Below are 12,538 nucleotides of genomic sequence, written 5' to 3' on the forward strand. Positions count from 1 at the left end.
TAGAGGTGTGCAGATGACTTCTCCCTGGCAAAGCCAGTAAAACCAGCTTTGCATGTAAGGATATGCCGATGTGAAGGTTTCTACTATGCTGAAGTGATATTTAGATGAGACAATGCAAAACTAGCTCTGACTGGCCTCTATTGTACTGCTGCATGCTTGCTGCTGGCAGTAGTCATTCATTCAAAAGCCACACCTAGAATATTCCAAAAAAGAACTGACCCCTAATGTTTTAAGAAACCATAGTCTGTCCTGTAATCTATCAACAACAGCTGATGGTGAGGGCAAAGGATTAAAGGAGACCTCTCAGTAGCCCATTTGCAGGTACAGATATTTCCACAGCAGGAGAAAAGTGAGCATGCAGTCATGTGTCTGCAAAAGTGGTGCTTGCGATCCATTGGGGGTGTGGTATGAAACATGACACACAGACCAACTGGCTCTTCCAGCCCAGAGCCTAACCACCCCCCAATTCATCTGCAGAGAAGATTTAACAATGCCAGAGGGAGAGGGAAAGCATGCCAAGGCCTTTCCACCCTGTCGCCTAACTGCCCAGTTTCACTCCCCATTACTTGGACAGGGAGCAGAATGAGGTATTGGGCCCTTAATTCAGATGCAACAGTGATAGGGAGAAATAAAGCACTAGATCACCATTTTGATGATTATTCAAAGAGATGATGATTTTATATATTGTGTGTGGCTTCTCTCACATGTTAGATGCAGACTGGGTTTATTTAACTGTTGCACAGGCTAAAATGATTATATATAATAATCTTGAAATGGGAATTGCATGCTTCCTAGAAAATTTGTTTCTTCTGTAAAAAGAAAAAAAATATATGTATAGCATACTCCCTCTGAGAGCTGAATTTTCCATCTTTAAAGCAGCATTTGATTCCATAGAGAAAAGAAAGTCCTCTAGTCTTAGCAGCTAGTTTTAATTTCTTAGCATGACTTTTTTTTTTAACTTGTGATCATTTTTACTTCCTCTAGGGGGAGGCACAAGTTCTTGATTGTAATATGCTGGAAACAATATATATGGGCTGCATTTGGGGCAGTTTTTTACCTGCAAAGGTTTTTATTTTTTAGTTGTATCCCTTTGAAAATCCAGAGATTAGTTCTGTTGTCTTAAAGAAAGTGAAACACTTTATTTATTCCGTGGGACTTTGGTGTGAGGACTGCATATTCAGATCCAGTATAATTAAGAGTGAATTCAGGCTCGGTTTTGACATGTACTTCAAACATGCCAAAGCTGGGGTGCTTGAGTCTTGTTAAACTGGTTTAGACTAGTATAAAAAGAACAAGCTCTTTTCAAAAGATGAATATGAGTCCAGCCTTTGATTTTGACTGATTTCAACACCCTGAAGTGTGCAGATTTCAGATATAAAGTCTTCTCAGGTCTCTGTTAGTGAATGAAAAGTGGTAATAAGGTTTGAAATTGCAAATGTGTAGATAATTTATTAAGTGTGTGTATGTGCTTACTCACTCTCATTGTATGATCAAACAGAGAGACTTTGTGTCCATATGACAGCTCTCAGAGCAAAAGAATCCAATGCTAGGATTTTGGGGGCACAGTCCACAAATTGCAACTTCCTGTGCAAGAAACTAGCAAATAATTCCTGTGCCATGATCTTGAGTAATGCACATGGCTCCCATGCTACACAATGTCCTGCAAGCCCCCAGTATTTGACTGTTGCTTATTTCTTCCCTCATCTGCTCCTTGCAGAGCTGGTTTTGTGATGCTTTTTTTTTTTTCCCCATAAAGAGGCATTTAAAATTTAAACAATAAAAACATGTTTAAGTTTACTTCAGGGAAAATTTTACCCAACGTGTGCAAGACCTAAAGTAACATCTTTTGTGTACGTTATAAACTCTGTGACATCTGTTTTAAAAAAGAAAAAGCCAGTGTTTTATCCCTGTCTGAGCTAAACTTTTCTTTCTCAAGCCCTGCTGTTGTGTGGCACATTGCACAGTGCTTGGCTGCTTGCTTTCCCTTGTCTGTGGACATGCCTGTACTCAAGCATCAGCAGATTCCAATCTTGCAAATATTTGTGTATATGAGTAAGCTGGACTAAAATGGGGTCCCTCACATGCATAAACTTACTTGCTTTCAGAAGTAAGAGCAAGATCAGGACTAAAATTGCTGTAAACGCATGACAGCTTTCATAGCTCTGTCACAGCGATGCTTCCATTTCAAATGATAGAGCAGTCCCACAGTGTAATGTAAATGAAGTGCCATTGTGGGCTTGGCAGATAGCTGTTGCTTTTGTTGCCCTAGTGCTGCTGAAACTTGTGGGTATTACTCAGTGCTTTGTCATAAACTTGTGTATATGCAATCAGCACAGGCTTATCTCTGCCTTCCCTTGCCTGCTTCATCCCATACAGCCATGTTCTTCTGGGCCTACTGAGGGCTAGTTCTACACGAGGGAGGAACGAAGGAGGCATGTAGACTAATTTCAGGGCAGTTTCAATTTGATCAGGATACCACTCCATGTGGGGCGGGGATGCAGATAAGAGGGCTGGTTTTGAAGTTATTTCTGTCTTTTGTGGCAAACGGCTGTACAGCATGGAGCAAATAATTGCAATGTGAAACAGGTATGGTACAAAAGAGAGACTTAATTCAAGGGAGTTGGCATCCTCAATTCCCATTGCTGCTAATAGGTGTAGAAGGGAGGACTGGGCATAATGCATTGGTGCAGAAGAGACTCTGGTATGTTCAAAGCCTGCTAAGAGACTTAGATTGATGGGACCTGTGTGGTCGACTCCCCTGGACTTCTTTAAAAACTACGGTTTTAATTGGGTTTGAAGGAGGGGTAATTCTGTGGAGAGAGTTGCAGACTCTTCCAGTTTTTTCACTGAACAGCCTGCCTCTGAGATGAGAGGAAAAAATGACTGGCAAAGTAGAAGATACCACCTTTTAAACCTGTATTTTCTGTAAATGTAATGGGCCACATGGCTTGGTGCTTTTGCTTAATGTTTAATCAGTGAACAGAAAAGTAGAAAGGAAATGGAACTGCAGTCAGCCTGAAAATGAACCAAACTGACTTGTAATTAACATCTACAACTTTTTTGACTAAATTATTTTATTTTTATAAGGTTGTAGAAGAATTTTGAATGCATTCCTTCACTGATTTTTCCTTATATTAAAACTGGGGGGCAGTAAAACTCTTTGGGATGTGGTCACTATTAGAATAGACAGTGCATGTGCTCAACCAGGGGTAGCCAGCCTGCAGTATGCATGGTATAAGTGGCATGGGCAACCTCTGCATGTGCCACATGGCAGATCAGGGAAGGGACCTGCAGCATGGTGGCAGGTAGGCCAGGAAGCAAAAGGCAGAACAGGAGATCAGGCAGGGAGCAGAAACAGCGGCAGACCAGGCAAGGAAAGGGGATCTAAGTGGCATGCAGGGCTAATTTATGGGATGCCTGACAAAAATGTTGACCTGTGCTGTGACAGACCACCAGCCTTATTGTTGGTTATCCAAGAACACCTGTTGGTAATGGCACTGGTTGCATACATGGAAAACAGATCATCGCTATATGAAAATATGAAGAGTGCAATCATTTAGGAACTAGCTCTGTATGATGTGCCAGTTCTGTACCTGAACAGGCCATCAACCACCATTAGACCAGCTATTGACCTGTTATGTGTATCCTGCAGCTGTTGACCTGTTATGTATACCACTAAGAGAACATTGCTCAAAAGATATGAGCAGCAGTCAATATGGTATTTGCTTTGAGACGCACTTGTTTTGAAATATAATAAGGAGCGGCTTGAGATGCTGCTGTGGAACAACGGCAGTTAGGTGGGGCTCTTTGAACCAGTGGGAAAACCTGAGGTACTAGAACAGCAGAAACAGAAAGTGGTGGGGGAATCTTCTAAAAAAACAGAAGAAAATTGTTGCTGATATCTGTGAAGAGGTGGAAACTCTCATAGGTTCTCAGACTTGTAGTTGCGTATTTAGAAGAGGTGAGGGAGACCATGGGAGGATTCCCCTCCCCTGACACACACACACACACACACACACACACACACACACACACACACACACACACACACACACACACACACACACACGATTGCCTATGGCAGCCATGCACTATACTGAGGGCTTGCGTGTCTTTTGAGCTGTAAGAGGCTGGCACAAGTTGGACTTATGCTTCAAGCTTCTGCTATCATAGTTGTGTCAGTCCAGGCTGTAAAGAGGTGCATCCCTGCATGATGCAGGTGCATCAGCCAGAACCTCTGCTGTAGTGCTAAAACAGTGGTTCTCAACCTCTTTAGACTCAAGGTATCCCTCACTAGACTCAAGATCCTTCCATAACTTTTGTTTAGTTATTACTTGTGCTTACCTCCTTGCAGAGGGGGCAGGTGGAGCAAGCCTGAGCCTGTGTTTATTCCGTCTTACCTCCCCACATCTGATTTATCTTCTCATATCTTGATCGCTCTTCAAAGGCTCTTGTTGCACCCTGGTCGAGAATCACTGTTGTATAAGCACGGTTTTGCTGTTATGACTTCTTTCATTGTGGGAGTGTTTGTGCTATGCATCCCAACAAAGTTTTAGTAATAAGAGTAGTGTGCACTTTAGGTACACATTGACCATCCGGCATCCCAGCATTTCCTTGGTGCTAAAGCACACCAAGTGTCAATGGGCTTGAATTTAAACCGTGCACTGCATTGGACAGGCAACCTGTGCCAAATGGCAAATATGACCGTTGTACTAAGGTGCTTTCCAGATGCAATCAGAAGTATCGCAGCACTTTGTGAAAGAGCAGATGGAAATACATTGGGTCCTTGCATTAAATCACTGGGTCCTTGGTTTAATACTGCTTAGCTTTAAAAATAATACGAGCTTGGTGTTCTTGGAAAGAAGGCCTGAACTGGAGCAGCTGGCTTCTTGCTACTTACTGTTTATTGCCTGTCTTCCAGCAACACTCAATGGATTCAAGTGGGGCCCAGCCCTGTTGGCCTTTTGCAGTGTTACAGACTTACACACTTGAAAGGAAACAGTCCGTGGCTGGTCACTGGAAGGCGGAACAAGGTACCAGCTGGGCTAGCCCATTATTATACAAATTATGTGTATGCTCAGTTGAATTCCAGCCACTAGCAGTTGGTAGCATTCTAGAGGCATGATACTACCTGCAGGGTGGCTACAAAGAGGTTGGAGCTAGACCATTCTCAATGGTGGCAGATGACAGAACAAGGAGCAATGATCTCAAGCTGCAGCAAGGGCAGTTTAGGTTAGACGGTAGGGAAAACGGTCTCAATAGGAGGGTAGTAAATCACTGGAACAGGTTACCCAGAGATGTAGGATCTCCATTCTTGGAGGTTTTAAGACCCAACTAGACAAAGCTTTGGCTGGGATGATCTAACTGAGGATGGTTCTGCTTTGAGTAGGGGGTTGGACTAGATGACTTCCTGTGGTTCCTTTCAACCCTGGTTTTTCTGATTCTAGGATGCAAATCTGAAGGAGAGGTTCAGGGGCAAATAATGTAGTGACTGGGTCTCCAGGTCTTGTCAAGGAGTTTCAAACAGGCAGCATGAGGGAAAGTGCTGAGATGTTTGAAGGACAGAAACCAACAGCAGTAAGGCTGCAGTCCTCATGATATTGTAGTTTGGGAGATTCTTTCATGACCCGACCCTCCCCCCCACACACACACCCTGCCACACACAAGCTACAATGAAACCCTTCTCAAGGCTACAGGCCAAACCCTGTCAAAGTTGCACCCCATGCAACTCTACTGGAGTCAACAACTGTCTGTTCTGCAGCTCTTGCCATGTGCAATCATATGAAGATCCATACAATTTCTGATAGAAGTCATGTATGTTCTGCACTGTGATAGCACACTCTGGGATGTAGTCACTGCTACCTGACTAATGCTGGATAGCCAAAGTCAGTAGAGTTGCACAGGTGTAACTATAGGTGGAATGTGGTATAGCCTCAGTAAGAGGTTCCAGTGTGGTATGAGAGTTTTGGTGGGGCTAAGAATAGTTTCTGGCTCTTCAGTCTCCATTCAGAAGGTTACTTTCCCATATAGGCAGCTCCTTGGGATAATTGCATGCTTTTTAGAACCACCCATGAGCAATTACTTACCTAAGCCCTGCCCCAAACTGACATCCCTGCAAAGGCCAATAAAGCAGCAGCAAGTGTTGAGACCATTCCAAGAAAAGCCAAGAACTGCATAAATAAAAAAATAATAATAATGCAATGGCTCATTCTTCCTTTTTAAATCTTCTCAATAGGAAGAACTTTTGTGCATTTTTGAGTTGCTCCAGCAAATGGTTTCTAAAGTCAGCAAAGGTATTTTATGCCTAGGCTAAAGAGGCTGTTTATTGTTTCTCTTCCCCCAATCATGAATATTGCTCCCTTTAGGGATCAATCCCATGAGATACTGAGTGTACTCCTTTTGGGAGTGGAGGCCAGCAAATACCTCTCATTATAAGGCTCGCTATCTCTTTTGGAGTGTCAATTGGAGATGCTTCCCTCTGCCTCATTGGGTCCATCCCTTTCAGCACCTGAAGAGTGTAATGTTCATTGCTTACCTCCTGAGGAAAATAAACTTGCACTTGTTTTACTTATAACAAAAAAAAAACTGCTTGTGACTTTATTGAATTAGGTCCTTTGTGTGGGAGGAATTCAAAAGTCATCAAATTCTTTATGTGATAGGTAAGCAGAGAAGTTGGAGCCAGATCACAGGAACTGCATCTTGTGTAAAGTCCTGTCTGGGCTAGCAGGCATACCAGCCCAAGACAGAAGAATTACGTGGTTTTTTTTCCTGTTTTGCTTTGTATGGGAACAATACTACAGAAAATGACTTGCTAAACAAACAGTGAAAAATTGAATGACTTGCAAGGAGGTGAAAAAAGTAATTGGAGGAGTTAGCAGGGAGAGATTTCTGCAACTTAATTTAGATGATGGGAGGTCAGATGCTTTCCAATTGCAAACACAACTGCCTCGGCTTGCGCACTTTTGAGGTGTAACACTTTCATGTGCACAGCTGCATGCTGGATTCCCACAGTTAGGAATGATGGTTAGAGCATTTGAATCTTATATTGTAGCCTGAGTTTATTTACATAGTATTTATTAAATAACCCAGACTTGGGTGTGATGTGTGCTCCTAGAGAAGCTGCCCTCTAGATCTCTGCGATTATAGCAAGCTGTCAGTTTCTCCCAGACAGGTACAAGCAAGTCCATAAAAAATCATTTTGGTAAAGTGAAACCAAGCTGGAGCATCAGTTCTTTCCTCTGCTTTCACACACAGGCCTAAGAATTGAAGTGTTTCCTTCATTTTCAAAGGTACTAGACTTCCTTTTGGCCCAAAATAGGCACTTTGCTTACATTACAAAAGGATGTTTCCAGACTTTGATTGCTGTCGTGGCTGTGTCTCAGCAGTGGCTCTCTTAAAGTTTTACAAGTAAGGCACAAATTTCTCTGAACCTTTAAAATCAAATTTTTAAAAAATGCTGTGGCATTTTTTTTGTTCCTGTGCATTCCTGACCCAAACTTCATTGAAGCCAATGGAAGTCATCTCTTGAGTTCAGTGGGCACTTAAACCCTGTGTGAGGTGTTGGACTGGAATCTAAAACCTCCTCTCAGGTAGCACTTCTGTCATCTGTTCTCATCAGTGCCCTTCCTTCCTTTCTCGGGGTTCCTCTTCCTGCTCATCTCTGTGACTTGGAAACCACTCTATCCACTTACAAAGCTCAGTCAGTAAAAATTGCCTGGTCCATTTTTCTGTGCTTGAAATGCTTTTGTACATTTGTGCATATTTGAGTAGAAAAAAAGATGCAGACCTCAGGCTCCTGACACGTGTCCAGTGTGGTTCTGGTGTGATTGTGGGTCGCTTCCTTTAGCAGCCAAAGCGGTTAATGTTGAGTGATGTGAGGTGACATGCTCCACCCTGTTTACAGTCTCTTGAACATAATTTTATCTGTCTCTTGGGAGCAAAGGTGCATGGAACGCTGCATGGTTGTCTCAGAGCATTATACACCTTTCTAACTAAATGCTGTGCAGGTGTCCTAGGGAAAACTGGGTATCGCTAAAATGTGCTAATGCAAAGCCAATAATTCTGCATATGAGATTTTAAGCTGGAGTGTAAGGTCAGCCTCCTGACTTCTCTGCTTGCACACAACACACTAAGCTTGCACTGTATTTAAGAGGGATGTGAAAATTCCTACGTCCACTCCAGTGAAGCTCTTTGAATGTATAAGACACAATGCACAAAGTTGTGTCACCTATGTAATTCCCAATCTCCATTCCATGGTTCCTGTGTGCTCAGCAGCTTTTCTAAGTGCAGCAATAGCCAATGCAGTGCTCCAGGCACGGGCGTCACCCAAGCTACCTTAATTGCTGAAACCAAAGCTTTGGCTTGTAAGTTATTGTCCTGACTTTGCTAGCTAAGCTGGCTCTGCAGCCTTAGCTATTTTGGATGTCTTTAAATGGGGTATTCAGATGTATGGCACATGATGACTGCTTAGTGTAGCCTTCTTATCATTTACAGAGAGAAAGTAAATTGGCTGAAGAAAGATTTTTATATTGGTTGACTGGCTGGGCTTTTTTCTTTTCATCAGAGATCAACAGAAGACAGAACCTCAAATTCAAAATCCCCTTAATCTCAGAAGTAGTTGACTTTAAAAAAAACCCCACCCACTCACAGTGTTTTTTGCTTTAGTGGTGCTGTCATTATAAAATGGCAAGGACTCAGAGCAAGGTCACTTTCTTCTGAAACCAAAACAAGGAGCTTTACAATAAGAAAACAATATCTTTCCTAAAGCCTTTCCTTTAGTCCACACTTGCAGCCATTCTCCATCTATCACAAGTGGTACCTTAACTATGGTTAATATTATTTTCCTATTTGCTTTGATCAGTTCTAATGAACATGCTTGTAAGTGAAAATAAAGATTATCCTCTGAACTTCTGCCTCCACACAACATAATTTATTCATGGAGAGCCTCACAAGGATAGGAGCAAGGGTATATTCACCCATAAGGGTGAAAAAGCAGATTGTAAATGACCCTAGTAACCCTTAAATAAATATCAACTTTTTTTTTTCTTTCAGCTACATGGTGTGGGAAATATCAGTAAGAGAAAAATTCAAACAGAACGGGGGAGAGTCTTGGCACAACTGTGGTAATAGCCACAAAAAAGAGATGCACAGTTAGTTGCAAAACATTATCAGTGACGTGCTTGGCATCCATGATTCACACCAGTGAGATAATTTCTATTTTTAAATGTTGTGATGGAGCTATTTCTTAATTATCTCGACACAAAGCTTTTTCAGGGGGAGTGGACACACTGAAAAGACTCTGTATTTCAACACTCAAAACTAGCAACAGAATAAAATCCTGATCCTCTAGACACAGGAGTAGCTGTGCTGCGGTCACTGAGTCACATGCTTGAAATCAAGCACGTGTTGACAGGATCAGGGTATACTGGAGCAGGAGAAAAATCTGTTTTTTCACTGCATTTTTGCCAAGCAAATTTCCTATATAGAGTGTGTTTCTGACCTTCTTAAAGCTCATGTACTTCCACTGAAATAAGTCTCCTCCAGTTACTGTCTTCCAGATACAGAGCAGTCACTGACTCTTCTAAACCTAGTGAAAAAATCTGCATTCCTTCTGCAGACAAGCAACCATATCTCACCTACTGCTCCATGCTAATGGTGACAGAATTCTGCTTTCTGGCTGCCCTTCAGTTAAGGAGCAAATAGCAAACTCTAAGGTTTAAAACCAGACATCTTTGCATTTTTCCTTACAAGAGCAAAAATGAAGCATTATGACTTTCAGAGAAGTGGGCAACTCATAAAGACCAAAAAGAAAAAATATCAGTGAGGGAGTTAAAAACACATCAGGGTAAACAAGAATGAAGAAGAGGTGATGAGTAAAGTTGCAACCCCAGAATTCAATCCACAGTTTGATGGAGAAACCAGAAATACAGGAAGCTCCATTCCAACTACTCCTGCATTGGCAACGTGTAGAGGGTGCACATGGGTGCCCATGCACCCCAAGATTGGTGGTGCACACTCCCAAAAGAAGCACTGCCAGCAGTTGCCACTCACCACCTCCCTCCTGCCACCAACACAGCTTGCAGTGTCTGTAGGTGGTAGCTGACAACCAGTTGGGTAGCTGTGAAAAGGCCTCTTGGAGCCATTTGAGAATGCATGTGGGTTTGATGTAAGTTTGGCTTTTTGGGTGCATCCAAATGAGCACGGTATGTGGCACTGCAAACATGTTTACAGTGCCACATACTGCACAGTCCTGTGTTCTCTGCACTGCGAGGGCACACTGCCAGACCATGCACTGCTCCATTTTTTTTTTTCCCTGTGGTTTTTTTGACCTCTGGATATTGAGGGGTCAAAAATAAATGTAGAAAAAAACCCAAAGCATCACATGCTTAGGCAGCAGCACTAAAAAGTGGAGCTGGGCTACTTAGAGCTGTGCTGCAGCTGCTGGCCAGGATCACCATCACTGAGGCTCCGAGAGGCCCCCAGGGCCCCAGGTAAGGCTCCCCTATGCCACCCATGGCAATTTGTGTGCTAAAGTGTGCATGGCACAGACATTCCCTGGGAACAAGAAGCAGCAGCGCAAAGTGTACTTGTCCCCAGGGAACCAAACATCTACATTCATGTGAATGTGCCCTTTGGCACCGTGGTTAGCACAGAGTAAAAAGGCCTGAAGCAAAGCTAAATAGTAAGTTATGGGGGTACATGAATGACGCGTGCCCCCAGAAGCTGGGGGGGCACAGCAAGCGGTGGCAGGGGCATGGTGGCAGTGAGCTCCTGCATGCGGGAGTGCAAGGTGGAAGTGCAGGTGGTGGTGGTGAGTGCCGACTGGTTGTCAGCTACCACCTACAGACACTGCCGGCTGTGTTGGTGGCAGGGGGGAGGTGGCAAGTGGCAACTGCTGGCAGTGCTTCTTTTGGGAGTGTGCACCACCAATCTCGGGGTGCATGGGCACCCATGTGCACCCTCTACACGTTGCCAATGTGGCAGTTGAAACCAGTAGTAGTAAGGGAAAACCTTGGACTAGAAGAGGAAGAACATTTTGTCAGAGCTGTCCTTTGGGGGTGGGGGCGGGAATCGGGGCAACCGCCCCAGGCCCCACACTTTGGGGTGTCCTGCGGACAGTGCCATACATGTCACGTCCCCCCACTCCATGCTCCGGCCACTCACCGCCCTGCCCTCCTCCTACTCCGCACTCCAGGCTCTCGCCACTGCCCCGCACAGGCCCCACATACCCCTAAGTTCAGCTCTGCATTTTGTGGACTGGATTCTCTTACTAGAGGAAACAGATGAAGGGAAAGTAAAAGAAAAAGATGACAAGGTCTTTCCTTGGTCAAATGTGTCATCTTGTGAGCCAAAATTCAAATTGTATGAAGCATCCTCACCAGAATGTCTCCCTCCCACCAACACAAGCTGGACCTCTTGTGTTTGAGACATAGACATTAGTTAAGGTCTTGGATGGGAGAGGGGAGCTGTTCTTTATAACACCCCATACAAATATGAATGAGGCCTCTGAGGGAATCTATTGTACACTGCTTTGGTACTCAGTGTGAGGTCTTTAGTGCCAGTTACGACCCTGGTTAGTTCTTAAAATCATTTGCTGTCAAGGGCAGGGACTTTTGGGGGGTCTTTTGTTGCTTCTGCAATAGAGATGAATTAACACTCAAGTCATGAGAACCAGCCTTAGTTTTTGCTATAGAGGATTGATTCATCACTAGCAGCAATTTCAAACTCAGAATTCAATCCACAGGTTTGGTGAAGAAACCAGAGATACAAGAAAGAAACCCTGAGAAGCAGGATTCAGGCAGCTGTGGTGCAGCCTGCTGGAACTAGCTGAAAATGCATGTACATTTGATGCAAGCTTACTTATTTGACAACATGGTTAGTACTGAATGGCGTAGTTAGTAATCTGAAATGTGTAAATCCAATGGACTTGTTCCTGATTATCACTCCTAACATCTCACCCAGTGCAATTACTGAAACCGTGAGATCCATTAGAGAAAGACCTCTAGTGATATATAAATGAAGAAAAGCAGTTGCCATGAGAAAGAGTCCACATGATAAACTATAAATGAGTTTAGGATCTTGTTCCATATTAGTATTCAGCTTCACAGTTAACACCTCTGCACATATCTCAGAACAAGAGTTATTTAAGCTGAAGAAGACTGAGGGTTATCAAGCACTGTCATCCTCACTGTGTCATATTCTTCTTATGAAAGATCCTTCCCCCCATACCAGCTAATACAGGGATCTTCTCTTTTGACTGAATCAAAGGAATGCACAGATCTATGACTGTCAGAATCCAAGGAAAACCTTCTGTACACATTAGCAGGGTCTGTTGTAGCCACAGTCAACTATTTTCACCTTAATGGGTTTTATTAACAGGAGTACCACTTGCAAATCAAGGGCAGTGATTCTGCCACTCTATTCAGCACTACTGAGGCCTCACTTGAAGTACTGTGTCCAGCTTTGGGCCACACTTCAGAAAGGATGTGGATGCTAGGGAAGCATGAGTGACTGGTTCCTCCTGAATCGGGGGGGGGGG

The sequence above is a fragment of the Crocodylus porosus genome, unplaced genomic scaffold, assembly GCF_001723895.1.
Source record: "Crocodylus porosus isolate Cpor-Errol unplaced genomic scaffold, CroPor_comp1, whole genome shotgun sequence".
NCBI lineage: Eukaryota > Metazoa > Chordata > Crocodylia > Crocodylidae > Crocodylus > Crocodylus porosus.